Source organism: Argiope bruennichi, chromosome 4, assembly GCF_947563725.1.
Source record: "Argiope bruennichi chromosome 4, qqArgBrue1.1, whole genome shotgun sequence".
NCBI classification, from domain to species: domain Eukaryota; kingdom Metazoa; phylum Arthropoda; class Arachnida; order Araneae; family Araneidae; genus Argiope; species Argiope bruennichi.
In genome coordinates this window covers 73791429-73816458 of record NC_079154.1, presented here as the reverse complement: position 1 = coordinate 73816458, position 25030 = coordinate 73791429, and positions in this window count along the sequence as shown.

The window sequence follows — 25030 nt, the reverse complement described above, 5'->3', positions numbered from 1 at the left end:
TGAAAACTGTTAAAAAGTTTGAGAATACATACTAACTGCTTGCTATACTTTCGGTTTAGACACTGAAATTAAATGCAACTGTCCTATGATAGAAAACCCAGCATCATTGAGTTAATCTATCGAAGCATTTATTTTTTTAGAAAACTTTGATTATTTTTTATTTTAATAAAGTTAAACTGACCAAAAAAAAAAAATTAAAAGATGTTACAAATTGAAGTTTAAAAAAACTGAAGTTAATGAAATATTCATCGACAAAGATTATTTGTCAACTTCTGTGCAAAAAAACTCGTATACATTATCCATTTCTATATATGGATTTTAACCATTGCAATTACATTTTAATAGATTTAAAGGAATCAAAATATAAAGAACAACATTAGAACAGTTGACACATTTTTTTCTTATTTTAATGGAGATATTATGTTAATTTCATATAATAAAATTATGTAGTTATTATCGAAAATGTATGTAGGCAATTGAGTTCCATCGTAGATGATAATACCAAATTTTGAATGAAACGCGTAAATTAAAATACAAATTCATGAGTTTCATTATACATTTACAATGTTAGTCAAAGAAGAAACAAATCGTTTAAACTAATCATTTTGAAAATAGTTAAGGATGATACAAAAACTCAAAAAAGTTATTAATTTAGTTTCATAAAAGATAAGAAGCTATGAGACAATTTTTTTATATATTTACGTGTCTTATTTGAAATATCATCATACGTCTAAAATATCCAATAAAAAAACTTATCAATAAAATTTAAAGTAAAATAATTTTTAAAAATTTTATTTTTTGAAGAAAACCTTTTAATTTGTCTCCAATCTATTCTAATTAGTAAAAGTGAAGAAAATGAATATGCTATTAATTTTATGATTAGTTTTAATATAAAAGCTTCATTATCGCATGCACTGCATCATTTTATGTAGCACTAAATAAAAAAAAAAGTGTTGCCTACAATGTTTTCATTATTAACAATGGTGCTTGTCAACTACTGCAAACAAAATAAAACTAATAAAACATTTCCTCAAAGCAAACAGAGATATGAAGTCTTGTAATATACGCATCTCAGAAATAACGAAGATGGCACAAACGGACAAAATATCCAAGAATACCTTCCAAACATTCCCTGATGATTTTCCTTTCCTGATGATTCTACCTTACTAACTCCAGTCTCAAATGAGCTCTGTTGCATTCAAATCCCCGAAAGATAAATTTTGATTAAGGTTCTTTGCAATTTCTCTATGCAGAAACCACGACTGAAAGCAAAGAGCACATCCTTGTTATGCAAATGTTTTGCCAATATGCCGCCATTTATTGTTGCATTACATTCTTCTTAAGGTTAGACGAAAGAAATAGAATTAGTTAACATTTTTTTTTGTTTTTGTTTTATCTAAAAATATATTTCTAGTAATCATTTAATAAGCTTACCTAAATAATATACTTTTCTTGCTGATAATGTTTATTAGCTTTCTTATCTAATATTACTTAGAATAATTGAATTGGACATTAATGATGAATATGTAGGTTATTATCTATTGTTTGATCTTCTAGTGCTGAAAAGAAGCACAAAGTGTACAATTCATGAATTCTGAATTAGGATTGTAGACTCCAAATTTAATAATTTATCTGTGATTTTCCTTTTTTTATTGATGTGGAAAGTAATGTCGTTATTCATTGAAATAAGTATAAGAAAATTTAGTAAAACATATCTGATACGCATATTTTTATTAATGGAAAAAGAAAAATTTTCCTTTTTAAATTTTTACAATTTAGTTTTATATTTACATTACATTATTTTATATATCAGGGAATCATGAAATTTCTCACATTCTTATTAATATTCTAGTAGTGTCAAAATCTAATTAAATTAATCTATTAATTAAATTAAATGCCAAAAATTATTAAAATTATATCATCATCGAAAATGTAAAAAGTTTATGAAATTTAAAAACTTAAGCGCATCAGGAAATGAGCGAAAAATCCATCATAAAATTCCATCGCTGCAAACATGAAACGAAGCAAGCTGAAATAAACAAAAAAATGTTGTTTTTTTATAAATTTTCTTTTACATTTTAACAACATATTTTTTTAATTAAGATTTTGGTTTAGCTTCTCCATCTCTTCGCTTAAACAAGGCTTATATATAAATATTAAAACTAATTTATAATTAAAAAAAATATGTGTATATCTGGTTAATATTTAATTCTAAACAAAATGTCTTATTAATTTTTTTTTAATTTATTCAATACAAAATATATTACTGAATAACTGCCAAATTAAATAACATAGTTAACAATTACTTATATCTACACATTCTCCTAATTATCTGCATAGTTTGTATAAGGAGTCGAAGTTATATTCCATTATCACAAAAATCATCATGAATTTGATATAAATTATCCTAAGCACTTAAGTATCTGTTCAACAATTTGGCATGTGACTTACTTCCAATAGGATGGTTAGCCATTCAATATTAATTTCCTAATGATTTTGATGATGATGAATATCAATTTCATGATGGCTTTGATGTTGATGGATAATAATTTAAGGATGACTTTGAGAATGATGGATAACAATTTCATGAATTACTTATTTCAAAGCAGTTCCAAAATATTGCAGCCCTTGGAATTCCAGCACTATTTCGCTTAAAAAATATTTTAATTTTAGAATCCGATTTAAAACGTTTCATTGAAAATTTATTATCCTCAACGCTCTGTGAGTTTTAAATATATTTTTTCATTGCAGAAGAACCTTAACATTTTAAGCGTCTATCATTTGTAATCATAAGGCATATAAAAGAGTCTAATCTTTTAATGGCTTTCCACCGACAGAAAGATTAATTATTATTCTTATATTTAGTTTCAGGTTGATATTTTGTACATTTTCCATTCGTTAAGAAAATTATTAATATAAACTTGCGTCTGATTTTGAATTCAATTCCAAAATATAAAAATGTAAGTAAATATCTGCTCAAAATTAAACTATTATTCTTACTTCATTAAAGTTTAACAAATACCTATACCATTTTCTCTGTAAAATACCATAAGAAGTAAAAGATATGAAGTGTATTTCAATAGATAAGATGAATAATCTATCAATAAAAAAAGTTTTCCAAAAAACGAATAATAAAATTTTTTTCTCTGGTTTAAAAGTTTCAAATTTAAAAGTATAATATAGAAAAGAATAACTCCTGAAGATATAAACCTAATTAAAAGTAATTAAAGGTATGTAACGCCTATTTAAAAGTATGTAATAACACGCCTAATTTAAAGTATGTAATAAATTTTGTTAAACGTATGTAAACATAAAATTGAACTCATTATTTTTCAACAAATAAAAATTATTTGCTTAGCTTATTAATACGGTTAGCATCGAAAAGTATTAAACTTAATTTTTTGTAGATATTTTAATAACCAACTTGTAAACAGCAATAAGGCTATTTAGGAATAGATGGCATTATTTGGAACCAAGGTCAGATGACGAGGGCAACTTTTTTGTTGACCCTTCCTCTTTAAACTTTCACACTATATCAATGGGAAGACGCTTAAACCACAACATTAGCTTAAGCATGTACCAGACACGCATTCATGAATAATTTTTACTGAAAAAGGGATTCGTATTTGCAATCCTTTGACCCCGTGGCCAAGACCTTAGTATAAGGCCCTCTCAATTTATGTTTATATATTGATTAGTGCATACATAATAATATATTGCATTGCTTCTTCTGCGTATTTTATTACAAAAAAAATATTTCTTGAATATCGGAATGATAAATGAAAATATCCGGTGCATAAGTAACATCAAAATGAAAATATCCAATGTATACACTGACTTTCCAGGTTTCCAATTGTTACTGGTACATTTTGAATATAGTTTAGAAGCTACTTTCAGTATTTAAAAAATAGCAACTTAGATTATCAATGCTTTTAAAATGACTGCTTTCCCTTCTTTTCTTAAAAAAATAAACAAAAGCCAACTTATTAAATTGGAATTTAATTGAAATGACTCCGAAACTAGGAAGTAGTCGTAGAATTTGATTCTGATTATCAGACTTGGGTTGTTACCCTAAGTAAATATTTTGCTCATTTTCTTGCATAGCATGCTCTGATACTTTTATTAAACCATTTATTTTTAACTGGCTTTGTTTTTTTGTTTGTAATATATTAATATTTGCAGAACTCGATTTTCATTAAATATTAATTAATTTAAATTTTAACTATTTATCTCTACCAATATTTATAAGTATCACTTTCTCGAGAATTTGAAAAATTATAGATCTCAAAACCAAGAAGAAGAAAACTATTAAAACAAAAATTATGTTGTTAAGTAAATTAATAAGTCTGTGCTTTTAAAATTCACTACTGCTTTGACTTCGTTATGTTTATGAAGTTCTAATGTATATTCACGTACTGTTTTTATGAATGTGGACTTTTAACTGATTGTCTTTTAACCAAGCTTTCAACAGATAAGAAAAAAATAATAAATATACAAATGTTTCAAAAATAAAAGGCTTTTGCTTTAAATAATAGAATATTTTGAAATTTCCAAAAGAAAAAAAAATATGAAATTAAGTTACAGATACTGGTAATGTGCTTCGATTATTTGATAATTTCTTCTTTTTTTTGGAGGAGAGAGGAGACATATTTGCATGTTTGTTGGCAGCACTGTAATGTTTTATATGCTTTGCTCTGGCTTCAATTTCATTTTTTATTACAATTTACATTTTTGTTAATATTGTTTATCAGCCTCCGTCTCCCTAACACATTTTTCGTTATAAGACTTTGACAGTTAAATAAATAAAACTTACCAAGTTAAATTTCCTGTTAGAAAACAGCTCTACACGAGGTCGAAATCATGTAAGAAAATGATACAATAATGCTGCCATCGCGTAGAACAGTAATCAAGGATCCATACTAGCCACATATTATTGAACTTCAGCATAATAATTCTCATTTTTATATTGAAATAAAGCTAACAATTTGATTCCTGAATCAATCTTCTTCAAACTTTGCTCTTGAGTAAAGTCTGGAAATGAAATTAAATACAAAGAGAAATAGAGTTGGTAAAGTGACTAAACAACAATGGTAGAAACCTTAGCAAACTGTTCAAATTGTACAAACCATCTGAATAACACCATATTTCCAAAAAAAAAAAAAACTGATTGATGATCCTGTATTTTTGTTTTCTTCTTCTAATTCAAACATTAAATGCTTTATCACACAACAGCAGGATGAATAAAAAATAAAAGAAGAGCTCTCATAAAAAAAATCAGCAATATATTAAAAAACTATTATTCAATATGCAAACATCCTAAAAATAACACCAGAAGCTTAAAAAATAATCTTTTAGAAAGGAATTTAAACTTTTTTTTTTTTAAAGCCGCATATCATAACATTTTGATGTAAATAAAGCTTAAGAATGATTATCATTTCAAAAAAACATAGTGGTGATGAATATTTGGAAATGCAAAATTTGATTACAAAATTCTCAAGGGACGGATTTCACATCCATCATCCCTTTGTCACCTCTTTGAAAGTTTGGAAATTTCAGCAAGAAGGGAAATGGGTTACACATCGCATTGACGGCTGAAATTGGTTGATAACAAGCAAAGGAATGGCTCCCATCCTTTAACGCCTCTGTTATTAAAGGACATAATAAAAAGGAAGAAAAAAGTTTTAGAATCTTAGACTTTATCTTATTTTTTAAAATCATAGGAATCTGTGCACACAATTTTTCGAGATAAAAAAAAAAAAACGATTTTTTTTCATTATATAAATTTTTTTCTATAATTGCCTCTTTTTTAGATGTGCAAGTTGTTTTATTCTTCAGTTTCATTATATATTTTATCAAATTAAGTTCTAAAGAAGAATTGTCTTGAAATCTACTCAAAATTTTCAATACTTCTGAAAACAGACTATTTATAATGCATGAATATTTTAATATTCTCAAAAAGTGAAATTTATATATAATGAATTAGTTTTAATCTAAATTAAATATTTCAAATTATTACTTTTAAAATTTAATCATGTGTTATTTTTAAACATTTTCTTGGAGAATAATTCCAATGAGCAATCCAAACTTAATATGTAAAGAAAAAATTAGCATGGAATCTTTCTATGCAATATTTCTCAAAACAGACTATTTATAGACACGGATATTTTTGGAAACTCTCAAAAAGCGAGACGTTTTTTATATATAACTATTCTTAATCTCAATGGGATGATTAAAATTTTACTTTTAAAATTTTACAATATGTCACTTTTAAATATGTTTCTTGAAAAATAATTCTGATGAACAATTCAACCTCAATATGTGTTGCATAGAAATAACCCTTTTTCTCATGAAGAAATTCATAAGTTACTATCTCTGACATTTTAATATCTATACTGTTTTATATCTTTTATAAATCTAATCTATTTCTAATTTTATAAATGACTTCATAAATTTATAACGGATTTAACGTTCTTCTGAAAAGTTTAAATACAGAATGATGGTTTTGTTGATTAAAAAAAACATTTGAAATAAAGCAATTGTTGGAAATTAATTGGTACATTCTATAATTTAATAACAATTTTATTCATGTATATCAGGAAACAATAAAAGAATAAATTTATTTTGGAGGAAAATACTAAAGATTTTGATTTTTTTGAATACATAAATAGTACTTCTTCCTGCCATATCTGTTTAAGTAAGTCTCATGTGCAAATAATATCTATTACAGAAATGCAATAAGAATGATTCGTAATTTAATGGAAATAATTAAATTAATTACAAATTAAAATTCTGCAATATATTAATAAAAATATCATTTTATCAACTGAATATGTATTTAACTAATTAAAAAAATGTAGTTACTTGCCGAGAAAATATACATATAGTTACTTAGTTACATAGTTACTTAATTATATTTTAAGAACGCGTGGAACGGGAAAAAATTTCATTATATTTTTTTTATATTATTATTGATATTTCTGACTGTATAATTATTTCGGAATTTTACGATCCAAATTAAAAGATTTAAATATTGATTTTGCTGTGGGTATATTTTTCCAGGGTTTTTTTTAATATAATTTTGCAAAAATCTAATAAAGATGTTTACTACTGTAAGATTATATATCGCATTCGACAAACACTGTTTGTGGTTTCATTGTGAGGGAAGGTGGCTTTGCCTTTTTTCACAATAAGTTGTTTTAATATTTTTTTTAATCATATTTCACTCATGCTCTTCATCATATTTCTGTTTATCTAAAATACTTTTTTTGGCTTGGTGACAGTTGCTTTTATTTTACATAGAATTATCAGCAGCTGTCTTTTTTTAAATACACTCATTTTATAAATATAAAAAACATTTAAATAGGGTATTATTTTCTACAAATATTAAAAAAAAAGTAAAAAAAAGTTGTTTTTTTAATGTGTCATTTATTTGGAAGATTGGACTAGGCTGTTTCTTCGTTCTTTTCCATTTCATTCGTTCTTTTCCATTTCATTTACTAAGAACATGTTCTCATTAAACAAAAACAAAAAAATTATTAATTACAGCTTATTTAGAAATCTTTGCTTATTATTATTTTTCTAGAAATGTATTACTTTTATAAAGGGACTTAATTTAAAAGTGTATTTTTTTCTACGCCAGTAATTATTTCGCATTCCTCCTGTCTGGTTCTAATTACATTTAATTGCGAAATGTTTCAAATTATACATGGATTAAATTATATTGAATTGGCAGTAGATCCCAATTCAAGTTTATTCCCCACAAATAGACGGAAACAATCCCGAAATCTTACTAAGACATGAAAAAAGTAACGAAACTGCAGATAATCGAAATCTTCCTAAAACATTATGAAAATAATAAAGACAAAATAGAGAAAGGAATGCATGCTATTTATATCATGTAAATTTGCACATTTAACAGAAACGTAATGTAATTCATACTTCGTATCAAAGAAGATTTACAAAATTTTGAGGGCGCTCTGATTAAAGAAAGCCCACAGACGTCATTTATGAAGCCCATTTAATCATTTAATATATAAAAAAGTGGTGAGAAAAAAAAATCGATTTTTTTAGTTATTGAATTCTAATAGCACTCAATATTTGCGTTCCATATATATTTATAAACTAAAAAAATTAAAATATTTAAAAATTATTCTTTTAATTTTCAGTTTGTGCAAAGAGCATTGCAGGAAACAATGACGAAAGAAAGCGACCAAATTTATCTTAAAGCTAAACTTTAAATGCTTCGAAATTTTGCCTTTATAAGCAGCTGAAGCTGTCTGATGGCATAAAATCATATTTAAAACAAATATTAATCATATTTAAATTATTTTTATCTAAGACAAAATGTGTAAAATTTTAGAACTCAGATTTAAAAAAAAATATTCCACATATTTTTACAAATAAGCATACCTTGAAATTTTGAATTAAAAAAAGCCACCTTTCTGGATTATTCAGTAATATGAGTGAATTTCTATACTCAGTTTTAATAATAGTTTGCCAGACTGTTCTTTCTCGATCTCACTACTGTTTTACGAAATACCTCATAATTTACAACGGAGATGTTACCGTAGTCCCAATTTTACTAACATCCTATTTCCTCATCAAATCATTTTGGTTGTGTGAAATAATATTGAATTAATGAAGAATGTAGTTTTAAATTATAAACTTTTCATTAAACTGTAATAACTTTTCATTATTACAGTTGAAAGCAGGATGTTTTTAATTTATACATCTTTAATATTAAAATATGTTAAAATCTTTAATATTAAAATATGACTAAATTGACGCATTATTCATTATCTAGGATATAAAATGGAAAATTTAAGCAATCCAATTCAACCAAAGTTTATCATACAGAAAATATTAAACAGTCTCTTTCGTCAAATTTCCCACAATCCCAGAGGACATCTTATCCAATCTGTCAATTCACTTTATTATGGGAATTAAATGTTTTAAAGAATATTTTTTTTAAATTACAGACTTTAAATTTTCAGTTTTCATCCTGATATATATCTCTTGTACTTTTACCGGCTATCCACTATTCATAATATAGTCAACAATGTACTATCTCGGCTACAGAAGAACGCGGCTAACTTAACAATAGAATTAATCATTCAATTAATGTTATTTGACTGTTATATCGTTTCTTAGGCAAACTTGAAAATATTTTAAAATTTTATTTATATCTCTTAATTATGAACAAGGTAAAAAAGTATATACCGTCACCATGTAGTTTAAAAGCCTCTTGAGTACATTTGACCACTTTTTTTTTTTTTTTTTTTTGTGGGGGAGATGAACTATGTAAGTCCTGCTTGCAGCCATGAATTGTAGGATATATTGCAGCTAAATATACAACACTTTGGAACCACAAATTTCATTAGCCTTTATTAAGATTTAAATTGTTTTATTAAAGTTGACAGTTGTATTATTAAGTTCGTTTTATTTAAATTAATTTTATTTAAATAAATTTTTAGATATTAATAGCATGTGCTTTTTCACAATCTAATTCCAATTTTTTAACTTTAAGTTAAATCTAGATTAACAAATTTCTGAGAAAACAATGCTGGTCCCATCATTACCCCCATCATTATTATTAATATAATTATTTTAATGATGATTATTGGAATTAAAACAAGCAAATGAAGCATCGCAATGGACGTTTAATGTTAAACCATCTATTGCAGATAAAGTCATTTTCCCACAACATATTTGTTTCTGTGTAATCACAAACAATCGTTTCCAGTTAATTAGTATCAGTATCATTAACCTCTCCTATTTCATTTGTAATTTGCTGTTTCACTACAGGCTCCACTCATGTATGTTACAGGACCAATACATCGTCAACCAGACTGAAAAATCAACCTAATGTATTTCTCTTAACTAATTCTTTGGTTTATTTAACTTTTATTTTTCTCAGAAAAGTAATATTATATTTTCTGTTATTTAAGTATATTTTTTTATTACTATGAGCCAACTGATACCTTGGTCTATCGTTTAATAAAATTTTGCTTATTTTTTGTATAATAGAAAAACTCAGGTACGAAAAAATTAGCCGTAATGCACGAACTGAAATATAACGCATGGATCGAAAATATAATATTTCTGTTATAACTGGAGTTTATCTCTTATATTATATTAGAAACTAAAAATTGTATTTTATTTAAGTTTAACTTAAAGGTAAATTTTACTATTACTTTGCCATTTTCTTAATTTTAAATCTTTTGGGGTAATTGAAATTTTATATTTTTTCAGTTAATAAATATTCGGAAATGCAGATTTTAAATTATTTCAGAATTCAAAAATTAAAAAGCATTTTTTTCTCTACACCTTTAAATACTTGAACATCGTAAAATCCGAGTATTTTAAGTGATAGCCTTTTTGATTCCGTTTAAAAACCAAAATGATCAAAAACATATATTAATACTTATGATCTTAAAATGCTCCTCCTTAAGTCATTCAGCATTTTACAAAATATTTTTCACAAAGAAATAATACCAACCTTAGAAGTTGGACATGCAACCCTGTGTTCTGTATAACAGATATATCCTCCAAAACATTTTTAATCTAAGTTTAGATTTCAGCCGAAGAGGATGTAGTCTCTTTTGAAATACTGATGTGCAATGTCTAAACCACGAACCATTAATTTAAGAGAAGCATTTCTTTAAGTGCTTAATTTACATTACAATCATGAAAACTCTCGCCATAAGCAGTAAATAGCTAGCACAAGAATATTTAAGAAGAACGATGCTGACGATTTTCTGAATGCGCCTTCCATGATGGATGAAATGTTACTTGGATGACAAATGATTGTCGAAACTGAACTAGATTTTCTAAAAATGTCCCGGTTACAGTGAAGCATTTTTTACCCTTCCTTTGTCTCTGCATCATTCATGATAAATTGTTGTTAAATCTATTTGAATGTTAGAAGTTTACACTGAAATTTGGTTTTGAGCCACAATGCAGGGTTTACATTAGTAATACCAAGATTTTTTTCGTAAATATTTAATATAAAAGGCATAATATTTTTAATGTTAAGGTTTTTTCTGCAGCCTTGGGGAGAAAAATTACTTTCCCTAAATTTAAGATACTTTATATTTATTCTCCTAAACCCTTAAAGGAAATTTACAAACCAATCAAAATTTTGCTATTATATATATATATATATATATATATATATATATATATATATATAGTTATTGAAACTATCAAAATTTTATATCTGTCAAAAATATACCAAAATTTCTAATAAAAATCATTTAAAAACCTACTTTTGCTTATTTTATTTAAGTGATATATCTTATCATTTAATTTCCTGAATTTTTAAATTACATTCTGAAATGTCAAGATTATAAAAAATTATTTTCTTTGAAACACTTTTTATTGTGTATTTTAATGAATTCAATAATTTACTTTGTCTGCATAAAATATATAGAAATTCAGTCAATGTTCCTATACATGTTTTCAATGACGCTAATTTTATTGTTACAATAAAATCGCAATTTAAACATTTAATTAAAAGCATTGTACAGTCATGAATTTTTGTAAGAAAATATTAATATTTTTGAAGTACAAAAGTAGGTAATTATGCATGATTATTTATTATATGACTTTAATTTTTGAAATAATTTATTTTTTTGCGATGGATTTAGCAAAATAATATCTAATTAGTCTGTTTTGAACAAGATTATTTATAAAAATATTACTTAACAAATGAAAAATGAAAAATGTATTTTTGATAAGTTTTAGAGATAAAAATAACTTTTTGTTTTTTTGAATGAAATTCTCATATAATTTTAAAAATATATATATATCTTTATAACAAAAAAAGAAAAATGAATGTTACTTTTGGCCAAACTTTTGGACGCTTTATGGAAAGGAAGGGTTAAAAAGGATTAAATGTTTTAATACAAACTAAGTGCCAAAAATACATTGTCAAATTAACATCGCATATGTTTGTAATGGAAAATAATTTTGACTGAAATCGTCTAAATAGCAATATTTTTCTCAGTCAATATTTTACAATTTTATGATCATTATGCTAGATTACTAAATCTTGCTCCTGTTTATTTTCAACTAAGAGATAAATTATTTTTTCGTTTATATTTAATTAATTCAGGAAAAACATTCATGATTCATAAACATTCATGATTCATAAATAGATTTTCAGAGATGATGTTCTTTACAGAATTAAAATATCACTGTTCTGAATATGGCTAAGAATATTTAAGAATAAATAAAATAACTCTTGATGAAACTCGGCATAGAAATGGAATGATGAATTTAATATCTTACTAAAATACTTGCATCATTATAGTTCTTTTTATTTATTATATTTTAACAATTTTACTATACTAAGAACTAGTGGAAAATCTGAATATATTTTCAGTACGCCACTTAAAATGCCAAAAGTGCCGATGAATACGTTATGTTTTAAAAATGATAGTGAATTATTTTACTTACCACGTTGCTAATTATACAATCAATCGTCCCCATTGCGTTATAATATCAGAAAGACTGATATTACAACTGTTGTAAACTAAATAAAATAATAAAATTATCTCCAAATCAGTAATGGTAGTAGAATTATCTAAACAATTTCAGTTTACGATAGAAACAATTGAAATCTGTTTACGTTCAACTGTTTAATTTTTAAACATTTTATTTCTTTTTTTATTTTTATTTTTAAAAATAAAAATGTAGAATATTTATTTTACCTATTATTATTCACATTTTTATTTTTAGAAAATAATTTTGTCTATGAATAAAAAATATATTATAATATAAAATCTCCAGTTTTAAACAAAATTTAAAACTTTACCAAATGAAATTGTCTTTGAAAGAGTAAAAATTAGAGATTTTTTTCTCGTGGTCTTAAGTATGCATAGAAAATGAATTTAATTATTTTTTTTTTTTGCCTCATATTAATAAAAAGACTATTTTCAAGTGTCAAAAATGTCTGATAAATACATAAAATAATTTATACTACAAGCTGAAGTTTTCAAAAAACTTCTGAACACAAACTATACTTTGTTTTAAATAAAATATTTTTTATTGTTAAGGGAAATAAACTCTTATTTGAAGCAGAAGAGGTGCTCTTATTTATTACACTTAAAAAAACTTTATTTTCTAAAAGATTTCATTTTTTTTTATTGAGTTCTGTTTCATATCAGTGTTAAGTGATTTGGATTTTTCCGTGTAAACATACGAATTTCTTGACTACACATTATAAAATTGCGTTTTTTAAGACATTACATTTAATATCTTATAAATGTGCGCATATTTTACAGAAGTTAAGAATATACCATTTTATAAAATATTCTTAAAGTATATTTTCTAAAGAGAGAACATTTTAACTTTCAGTTCCTACTTTTCCAACGTAGTTGAATAACTTTCGTTGTTATCATATAAGGTATTTTTTATTATCTTCTAAAACCTGAATGGCATTATTTATGTAACTTTAGAACATTATTTAAATCTTATTTTAGGCTTAATATAGATTGTTTTGATTTACAAAGACACTATGCTTCAAAACACTATATATTTAGGAAATATTGGCTAATATATATATATATATATATAATGAATTTGCTATCTTTTCTCTTTTTTAATATCATGCCATTATATTGATTATTCATTATCACTAATTTAGGTTGTCTTTTATCTGGATGAATTAGAAAGTACATTTAATTATGAGCATACTTTTATTCTTATTTCAGAATTCAAACTACTTCCATATAGATGAAACATAACGATCACATGGATAATGTATTCTGTCTAATTTTTATTTTACCAAGTATTTCTTTCTACACTTTTCAGCAAACCAACGGCATTAACTATCTCGGTTTAGTTCAGTTATATTAACTTCCTGTGTTAAAGGAAACTAAAGATATTTTAGGAAGGTCATAATTTTTGAACAGCGGTCAGACGACGAGAACATCACCTCATTGACAACCACTCTGAAAGCTTCTACACCACACTAGCGGAAGGAAGACTGTCCAAGGTGGATTTAAAGTGCACTAAATCAGCTTATATGACAGTTCTTCGGTGGAATCAGGTCTCGAACCTGAATCCCTCCGGTTTCGAAGCCGAGACGCTATCTACAGGCCACCGCGGCACTCGTAACTCTCTTTAATACTCTCAGTTGAAAATTTATTTTGTTCCCCACACGCATGAAACTATTGACCTTGTGCAAGGTCGTGAAGTCTATGCGATCTCCTTTTATTTTCAATTTAATACACGCAAAATACTTCGTAAAGTAAAGAGGGAAATTGAATGTGCATTTTAGACAGTAATTTTTCAACCATTTGAAAAAAAAAAAAAACCTTTTTTAAAAATATATAATCATAAAAATAAGACCACATAAAAATTCGCTTTTACTTTACCAAGCATAAATTGAAATACACTCATATCTGTGATGGCATCATAAATATAATTTTATATTATATTTTATATATATTCAAAATTCTTTCTGATAGAATTCTTGCATTTTAGTACTTTAAGAGTACTATTTAATTTACGAAAATTACAAATGTAATGCAAATGTTTTAACAGAAATGGTACTCGGGCATAAGTAGAACCGTCACAAATTCTCATAAGGAAAATTATGAATTGCCATGCTTTCATTACTGCATTAACCGATCATGTGAGAAGTACCTAACTGCAGCTGCCTGTTTCGTCATGAATGTGATCTGATTACTTGACGAAAATTCTCATTATGCAAAATACTAAACGACCGTCGTAAATTTTTCACTTGCACGCCCCTATAGTAATTAGCTGATCTGCTCATTCAAATACGAAACGTTATCTTTCTGCTAGCTCATTTGCTTTAAAATTGCTCAAATCTGAATGCTTGCATTTCGATGTCAAGAGAATTTATGAACAAGTATAAATTTAAAAATCTTGAGTAGTATGAAATATTTGTTTGATTTTGCAACGATTTATTGCGGAAAACATTTTCAATGATGTAAAGCTTTTTATTTATTCAGTAAAAATATTTAATGCCCTGATACTAAGTATAATTACATCAAGTGCAATATTCAAGATCTTTAAAAAAAATCTAGTGGACTATTATTAGGGGTCTTTTAGAAGTATTTTAATTAAAAGTTTGGAAAATTATAAAATAATATTGGACTAATTAAATGCTGAGTGATGAATAAATGTTTTTTTAAATGATTCGCATTGTTAATAACTCCCTAGTGTGAAAGCAGAAGAAAACCAAATTGAAAATATAAATGGCTGATAAACTTTTCTATTTATGTGAAAGGCAAAAGGGTGTCATAATATACATATAACTAAAACACACTCAACTAAACATACTTGTCTCTCTTATTTACCATTTTTCCCTCTTTTTGAAATTTTATTAATATTATATTATTTCATTATATATTATATATTATTATTTTATTATTTACTAGCCGCCTTTGGCGACCAGCTGGTTCGCCAATCTTAATGTTCGTTTAAATTTTAATAATTAAATATTTTACGCAATTCCTATTTTAATAGATTCTTCAGAAAAATATTTTAAAACTTCAAATTTTGATAGTCATATAATTCACTCCTAATATTATAAAGGCCTTCAATCATAACGTAATATGTATCTCTCTAATTTTCTGTTAGCTAATGTAGAATTTATGCTTTAAATTAAAGAGGAAAGAATTAATCTACAATTAATATAATAATATATTTGTACTGAAACAAAGCATTTTTTTATCATATGATTACTGATAACAGAGTCACTGAGCGTTTAAACTTTATGGGCACTAAATAATATCTTTCTTAATTTATGTAATATCTCAAGAATTTGTCAACAAAATTTTCTCAGATTCATCAGGAAAAGATCCATTCATTAACAATGTTTCATTTTAAATGCATCAAACACTCAAGAAATAAAATGAATCGTTTAAAATAATCGGTCGAAAACAGGTTTTATAAAACTACTTAAAAAACGACGTACTTAAAACTATATACAAAAAATATATAACTAACATAAATACAATTTAATTACAAAAGCATGCAACTAACCTAAAAATAATTTAAATCATCCGTTGATAATCGTTGTCATGGCAAGAATCAGAACAGAATGCGCATGCGTGAATTTTCTTCGCCAGTTACGTTAACGCAAATGCGTGAATTTTTCTACGCCAGTTGGGGTAACGCTATGCAGATTAGACATATTTAATTTCCTTTATTCTGTCTTATTTTATTTCAAAAGTACTTCAGAACGAATTTGAAAGCTCGATTAATTAACAATGTTTAATTTTAAATGCATCAAACATTAAGAAAATAAACAGAATCGTTTGAAATAATCGGCCGAAAAATGTTAATCCTAGCCTCATTACTGTTGGGACAAAAAAACTGAAGCCTTACTTATTTGGCGGTGGGGAAAAATGGAAGATTTTTTTGGCGGGAAAGTTGGAGGTTGGGAAGATGGAAGATTTTTTGGCGGGAAAGTTAGTTTTTAATTAATAATTAAAATGTTAATTAAAAATTCAAAAAAGGGACCCCAGGTGCACATTCGCGACCCCTAAGGTATACATGTACCAAATTTGGTAGCTGTATGCCAAATGACCTGGCCTGTAGAGCGCCAACACACACACACACACACATTGAGCTGTATTATAAGTATAGATTATCTATTATAAATATTTTATTAATATTTGGAATATTGAATCTAAATAATTATATGAAATGCTTTTACAATTAAAAAAATTAGCAGCTGCAATTTAGAAATATTTTTGCTAAATCAGATGCTGATTAAAATTTCAGAAAATAAATATTATAAATATTTTGATATATAATGTTATATATTTTCAACATATATTGAAATCTAGTAGTTCGCTCCTAAACAATTTGGTCCTAAACCATTTCTTTTAGCTTTAACGGGAAATGAAAGAAAAATATAATTTGGATTTCTGAATATCATCGAAAGAATTCTAATAGCATTTAAAACCGTCAAAATGCATAGCTGATCCAGTAAAATTTGTTCCGAGTAAATCATGAGTTTTCAATTGTATACACATTAACCACTCAAAACTGATAAAAAAGCAAATTCTAAACCATCATAGAAAGTTATATACTTCAAAAAATTTTTTTAAAAAATAAATGAAAGGACATAAACAGTAAATTTGTATTCTTTCATTCAATTAATGTATGGCTTACAAATTCATGGTCTGAATTTTTAAGCACTTTCTTGGTTTTATTTTTCATATTTAGTAGAACGTTTAAAATTAAAATTTTAATCTTTCAAGAAAAGGTCACATTTTCTGTAACTAAATTTCACTGAATTATGAAGCTTCGAATATAATTCTTCTAAGCTAATCTATCATTACATCCATATATCCTTGAAACTCCTTGAATATTATACTTGAATGTTTCGAAATTGTTTAAAATAACGATATCCGGCATTTCTTAATCAAGCTCTTTATTTTTGCAAAAACTAAATTAAATTAAAATTAAGCAAAGCAAAAAATATATAATGTCTCACTGTGTTGCAATACTTTTTGATGAGTACATGACAAATCAATTTCCAGTAAACAATTAAATCTCGCATTATTTGGAGCTTGTTTTGTTACCGTTGAATTTTGGTAGGCTTAAAGGCTGGATGGATGATAATTGACATGTTGTCTTGCTAAAACTTACTGAAAGTTAATAGGAATTCTACAAAATGTAAGAGTTTATCCATTTAAGTCAATTTGAAGATTTTATAGCATATTATCCTCTCAGGCAAATTGCAGCGAATGATAGTGGGTTATTCTCTAAAGTTAATATCGAGAGCAATTATAAATATGTTATCTGCAAGGCCAATACAATATAGTGATATTAAGCAACGAATGATGAAATTCAAATTCTCTTGCACATTTCTGCAAAGTGCCATCTAATAAATCACAAAAACAATACATGCAATTAATATCCATACTTTCTTCTTTCTGTTGTACTATTTTGAGGTCAAGTATTCTGTACCTATCGGATTTCACTTATTTAAATCGTTAAATATCACTGAATGCTGCTTCAGTTTATATGGGAAAGAAAGATGCAAAATTCGTTGGATCTTAATATATAAATTCAGGTATGATATATTTGCAGTTTACAGTGAATCATACTAACATCTTTTAAACTAATCATGCTGCCAAAATATAGTATCCTTTGATATTTACTGACAATCCTTTGACATTTTTTGATTCTAATACTTGGCATTCCAAAGCATGTAAATTTAATGTAAATGAACAAGCTGCGAGTTCTCATTTATGCCTTTCGACAATTTGCGATTTCCTTTAGTGGTTTGCTACTGGATAGGTTGCTACGTGCTGTGGCCTGTCTTCCCCTATTTGACTTCGGCTTAGGCAAAATTTCGATTTTGCATTATCCTTTGACATTATTGTTTTGATAGTATATGAACTTGAAGTTTTGCTTAGCATACTTTCTTATCTTTAGATTATATGATCGTTACGACTTTTTTCATTAACTCTATATTTCGCTTCCTATTGGAATTTACTAGAAACGATTTAATAAATAGATTTCTTCTAGTAAATCAGAACAGCAGATATTTCTAAAATGGTCTCGCCTACAAATTTTAACAACTACATTTGTTCCATTCATCTGGACTACGAAAATGCTAATATATAGGCAATTTAAACAAGTTACTTTTAAAAACAAGTTCATTACCTTTTAAATTTACATATTCAAGCAGGTATTTGCATAGAATTTGATCGTGTCGAATCTTTTGCAATGGGTTACTTTTTGCTTTCATCCAGTATTTCTATATTAAAGTTAACAAAAATAATCGTGTTATTATGCTATCATTTTAAAAAAGTTCTGAATCTATTGAATTTTTTTTATTTGATCTAAAAAAGTAAATTTTGATTTTATAGACGAGTAGCGACATTGATTAAACTTTTAGTTGGCGCTTTACTATCACTATTAATATACTGAATAAACTGAAAATATTATTATTAATAATGTAACATTTTCTTATAATTTCTTATAAAAATATCATCTTAATTTTTTTTTCATAATTGTTGCATTTTATTTTTGTATCATGAAAAGAATATAAAAATATTATAGAAAAAATTTAATGAAAAAATAACATTTTTTCAATAATTGCTTTTACCAAAAAAAAAAAAAGTGTAAATCTGTTGCACATAATATAGAAATATTTTTAGTAATTTTTTTTTCTAAAACATTTTGCTTGAGGGCTTTAAACTGTACTCGTCTTTAAAGACTTTAGGAAAAATATAGTGTTGCGATAATGGAATATTTGGAATAATATTACTGTCAAAACTTTCCCATGAAATAACATTTTCTTAAATTTCAATTTGGAGACATCGCGGAAAGATATTGAACGTAATATTTTTAAATAAAAAATTTGTAATCGTCTAGAAATTTTTGATTTTAGGAAATTAATTTTATACTATATATATATATATATATATAATACATCACTTGAATATGATATCCATGAATGCAATTTATTATGCAAGAGTATTTTGAAAATAGCTGTTATTATATTTACACAGGCTATACATTTTTGTACAGAATTTTTAAGATCGTATATTGAAAACTTTATATACATTTCAAAAGGCGGAATAAATGCGATAAAATATTTATTATAATGCAAAAATTGTAATATCATATAATGAAAATTTTCTCTACTCTATAAAATCTAAATAGAGGTAATAAAATGGAAAAATTGAAAAATAAAAAACATCGGATAAAATAGTACTGCTTAAATACATAAAATATTCTAAGAGCCAAAGTATAGAAAAGGTAAATCCTGCTTAAATATTTTCTTATATAAATACATTAAAAAAAATAGATGGGACGCTTAAATGAAAATTTTAAGATCTAATCCTAATCCTATGTTGTATTATTGAACAGCCTATGTTGTATTATTGAAATAAAATAATATATCTTTAAATTAAGAGAAATGATGACATTTTTATGAATATATCTATAGGATTATTAGAAGAATTCTCTTAGCTCCATTTTCCTGATATCAGCATATTTCGTTTATATTCTACATATGAATCTACAGAATAGGATCTTTTATATCTGTCAGACATATTCAAACCCCTTGATTAAATAATGCAAATTCAAAGAAAAATTATGGGAAATTTTCATTTTATAAATTTCTTCAACTGATTCTATTTTTATAAAAAATATCAAAACTGAATTTTATATATTTTATTCTTTTGCTTTTCATAATAAGATATAGTATTTTTAAATCAAAATCCCACTTTAGGAGCTTATACCTGAAAATCGGAATAATAAACTTAAAAATTTAAGTTAGGGTAGGTTTAAACAAATATATATATATATATATATATATATATATATATATATATATATATTCAAATTTTATAAATATTTCATAGAAATTTAGATGAGTTGGAGTTTTTAGAATGATTTTATATAATCTATTCCTCGCCTATTTTTTATGTTCAATGTATTTCAATTGATTAACTTGCAATTTTAAGTATAACAAAATATAATATAAATGCCAGCACCTAGTGTTAATATACATTTTTCACTCTATTACAATGAAAAGGACTATTTCGAATGATTTTAACGAAAAAAAGTTTAAGAAAAGATATTAAAGAATACAGAATTGTAAAATTTATAAAAAAAATTCTTCTATACATCTTCATTTTATTTATTCATATATTATTGCATATCGAATTTTAGAATAATCGTTATTTGGAAGAAAAGAAACTGCAATATTACTTAAACACTAAATCATATATTTCAATAAATATATTTGTAGTAGAACATTCACGGCTATTTGTTATGAATGCGTTTAAATATACCTTATTTATTAATAACGTTATTAAATTACTGAACAATGGTCTGAAATTTTAAATAACTTAAAGTAACATAAAATTGTACTACCAAGAATTCTTTTAATACTACTGCTCAAAAAGGAAATGATTGAAAATTAAAAATTTGTTATACTAAGCTTTCTTTTTTAAATTGTGAGTTTAAAAATATATTTGATTAATATATTTAATACTAATTAATTAATTTAAAGTTAGGATTGATGCAGATAAATCACATTTTCCATTATTTTATTTACTTATATAACTGAATATGAACTGATTTCTTTTATTCAGTAATATTCTATAAAAAACTAAAATATTTCTCTCACAAAGAATATTTATTTTTATTACCTATATTAATATACTCATTTGTAAAGAGTTCCAGAAATTTATAACCAAGTGCTAAATTTCCGCTTCTCTGTGAAACAATTATAAGAAACAGAAAAGTGGAAAACCAAACAACTAAAACTATTAATGTTTTCAAATTAAAAATTTAAAATACAAGGACGATTTTTCTCTTCCAAGAGAGGGAAAAATTATAAATGCGCTTATGAAAATATATTCCAACAGAAATTTGCAAACTTTATATAGTATTTAACAGTTATTCATCATTAAATTAAAAATTTCCCACAAAGTAAAGGTGAAAAATAACTTAATTGCCACCGAAACCATCTCAGAAAATCCTGTTCAGTTTGAACGACATTTGTCAATGATGCATTTCAATCATTATGAGCCTGAAAAAACGATTCTTAAGAATCCTCCTGAACATTCTTCCAATTTTTCTACGGCGGTAATTTTTTTATAGCTGCTATATGGCTCTGTTATGATTTTCGATGAAAAATAGAGTTATGAAGCTGAAGAAAAATTGTTGAATGTTGCATTTCCAACGATGAAAGCAAATATGATTAAAGTTTCTTTTGAATTACAGTTCTCAACAGAATTTAAAGATAGAATAATTTAAGATGTTGAGAATTGATATTACTTATATGAAAGGAAATGTTACCTATTTGGATCATTTTATCATTGTTAATATGCATTTATAGATAAATAATTTGATTAAAAATAACAAATAAAGAAATAAATCACTTTCTATTTTATATTTGTATTCTTATAAATATATATATATATATATATCTGAAATATATATTTAAGATATATTACGAATATATATTCTTATACGATAAAATGAAAAGGCTTTAATGGCATTTAACATTTTTAAGATTTCTGAAAATTTGTAGGATAAATGGATACTGAACAATATAAAATAAGAAAATAAAATTGAACAAAAGGAAAAAATAAGAAAATAAAAACACATTGCAATCGCTTCTCTGCAATTAAATTCAATCATATCCGTTTTTGAAAATCATCTTTCGCCACATTTATTATTATTTTTTTTAATTCTTAGCAGTTTTAATGGAAGCGTCTTTGTTATATTCTTACTTTATTAAAGAAAATGGATTCCAAGAATACTTAGAATATTAATGATCAAACTTGTTTTTTTTCTGTTAAAAATGTCCTCAATCTTTAATTTTGAAAAAAGCAATTTGTATTTATGAAGAATTATGTAGACTCTATACATATATATGAATTAATATAGGTGTTATCGTTGTTCAAAGAATTAGTACGCGCCAGAGAGTGTTAACAGCATATAATTGTTTGTTAAAATAAAAAAAAAATGTGATTTTCCATTTGAAATAAAATAGATTTATTAGGAATTGCATAAGAAAATTTGGTTTCAGAAAATGCATAAAAACTAAACTGTTTGCTTAAAAATAAAATAGTTTATCAAAACTATTTTCTGCTTGCCATTAAAATAACTTTGAAATATTCATAGCATGTAGATCGCCGATTTCAAAAGAAATTTCAGTAAGTTCGGAAATGGTTTTATTACATTATTATATTCTTGAACTACAGTTCTTAAAACATTTAGCATGACATTTTAATCAAAATAATAAATAAATTTAGGCAGAAAAATAAACCTATGGATAAGTGAACTACCTTTTTGTGTACAGTTATTTAATTTAAATCATTATGTATTTTTTTAAGATTAGACTTGTTAATGGTTTTTCGCTCACTGTTCAATGCACTAATGTTTTCACATTCCATGTGCATATGCAATCAAATTTCTCATCAATTACTAAAATTTGCCATAAATAAATAAAATACATGGGGCGCCATCTAGTAGCGTGTTTCTATATTCCATAAAATTTTTAATGATGGATTCTAAACTGAAGGTTAAGAAATTTATAATTATTAAGATAAAGGATTAATACTTGCTATACACTAGCATTATGTGCTTAAAGAAAATATATTTCATATATATTTGTAATTGTTCTTATTATATGGTTATGTATCATAAAGATCTTTTTTTTTTTAATTTCATACAATCTGAACTTTGAATTATATTTGTAAAAAGAACTGAAAAAACAACTCCTCTCCTTGTAATAATTTTATTTCAGACAACAGATCGAAGGGAAAAGTTCTTGCCTTTTTACTCAACTTTCCAAATTTTCAAAAAGTTGACAAATGAATGATGGATGAGAAAAGTATTGCTTGAGCATTTTGTAATCTAATTTTGTATCCCCAGAGATATGCTTATATTATATTTTATTTTACGTCAATCAATTTCAGCTGTATTTACATAAAGTGCTATTGCCATCAATATTAAAGGCTTTTTAAGAAACGTTTTGTAAGATAATGTGTTTTCTTAAATATAGCCATAATCAATATTTTACTTCGAAATGTATTACTAAATTTTTATGGAAGCTGATTTTTTTTGAAGGGAAAATGAATTATTATCCGTAGCATTTTTAAGAGATTAATGCATTGCTAAAATGAAGAATAATAAAAAAATAATATAATAAAAATTTGCTGTTTAATACTTTTTTAAAATTTTTAATGCTATTCTCTCAAGTTTTAATCTTTAGCGTAATTTTCATATAGAAAACGTCATGAATTAAAATCTCATGAATATATATTATTCAAATCTATTTTAATCGTTTCTCAGTATGTTCTTCAATTCCTGAGCTTAGAGAATAAGTAATCTTATCATTTAAAAATATCCAGTAGGTGTTTTAATGTATAAGAAACAGAATTATTAATAAAGTATGCTCTAACAAGAAAAATGAATGCAGTACTGGTTACAACAAAGCTATAAAATTATTGAGACGGAAGGCTAATAAGGACATAAAGCCATTTATCATAAAAATTATTTGAATTAAATAAATTATATGACTCTTAAATTCGTATGGAAAAAAAACACAGATATTAATATATGCAACCAATTACTGCATTATTTGATTGGCATCAAGAAACATGCATACGTTTTCAAAATGGTTGCAAAGTTGGGTGAATCTAAAAAAAAATATTTCAAATTATAATTAAACTAAAAAAAATTATTTTCGATTACATGTCTTCTAGGAAACATCCGACGTCATTCTCAAAATGTATGAGTTGAATTTTTTGTTATAAGAGAGTTATTTTCTCATATAACATGCCTTAAGTTAAAAATGGTAGATTATTAAAAGTATTACACATGCAATATTTAGGTAGTTAAGTTGTTCTGAAAAATCATCAGTTCACTAAAAAATTCGTTCTCCTAATTAGATATTTGGTTATTTCAGGTCGAAAGATTTGAACATAATCATTTCTTGAAATAAATTACTAAATGGATTCTAAATGCTGATATTAAACGTGAATATTATTTAGATATTTTGTATATTAGGTGATTCAATTTTTCAAATCCAATTTTTGCTTCAAAAAATTTAGAATACACCAATTAAATTTTTGTAACATCTCGGATCGAAAGAAAGTGTCAGGAAGAAGAATTTAATTCTCCAGCTGGGCAACGACAAATGCATGACAAATCCCCAAATAAAATATACGTAACGTTTAAATGTGGTGCCTTTTTAATTATAATCAGCAATTACACACACTACCACAGTCCACATACATCAATGACATTGAATATCTGTGGGACACACTCGAAACAGTGGCCCAAAAACTGAAAATTAGAAACAAAATTCATTTCAATCAAGTGTTCAAGAAGAATGGGATGAATTAACTTCAGATACTACAAACTCGAATCGGTACCACGAAGTTTAGAGGCCATTTTAAAAACCAAAAGACATGCAACTAAATACTGACATTTTCTTTCTATGCGAAATACTACAAAAATTTAATTGGTGTATTCTCAATTTATGAAGCAAAAATCTGTTCAT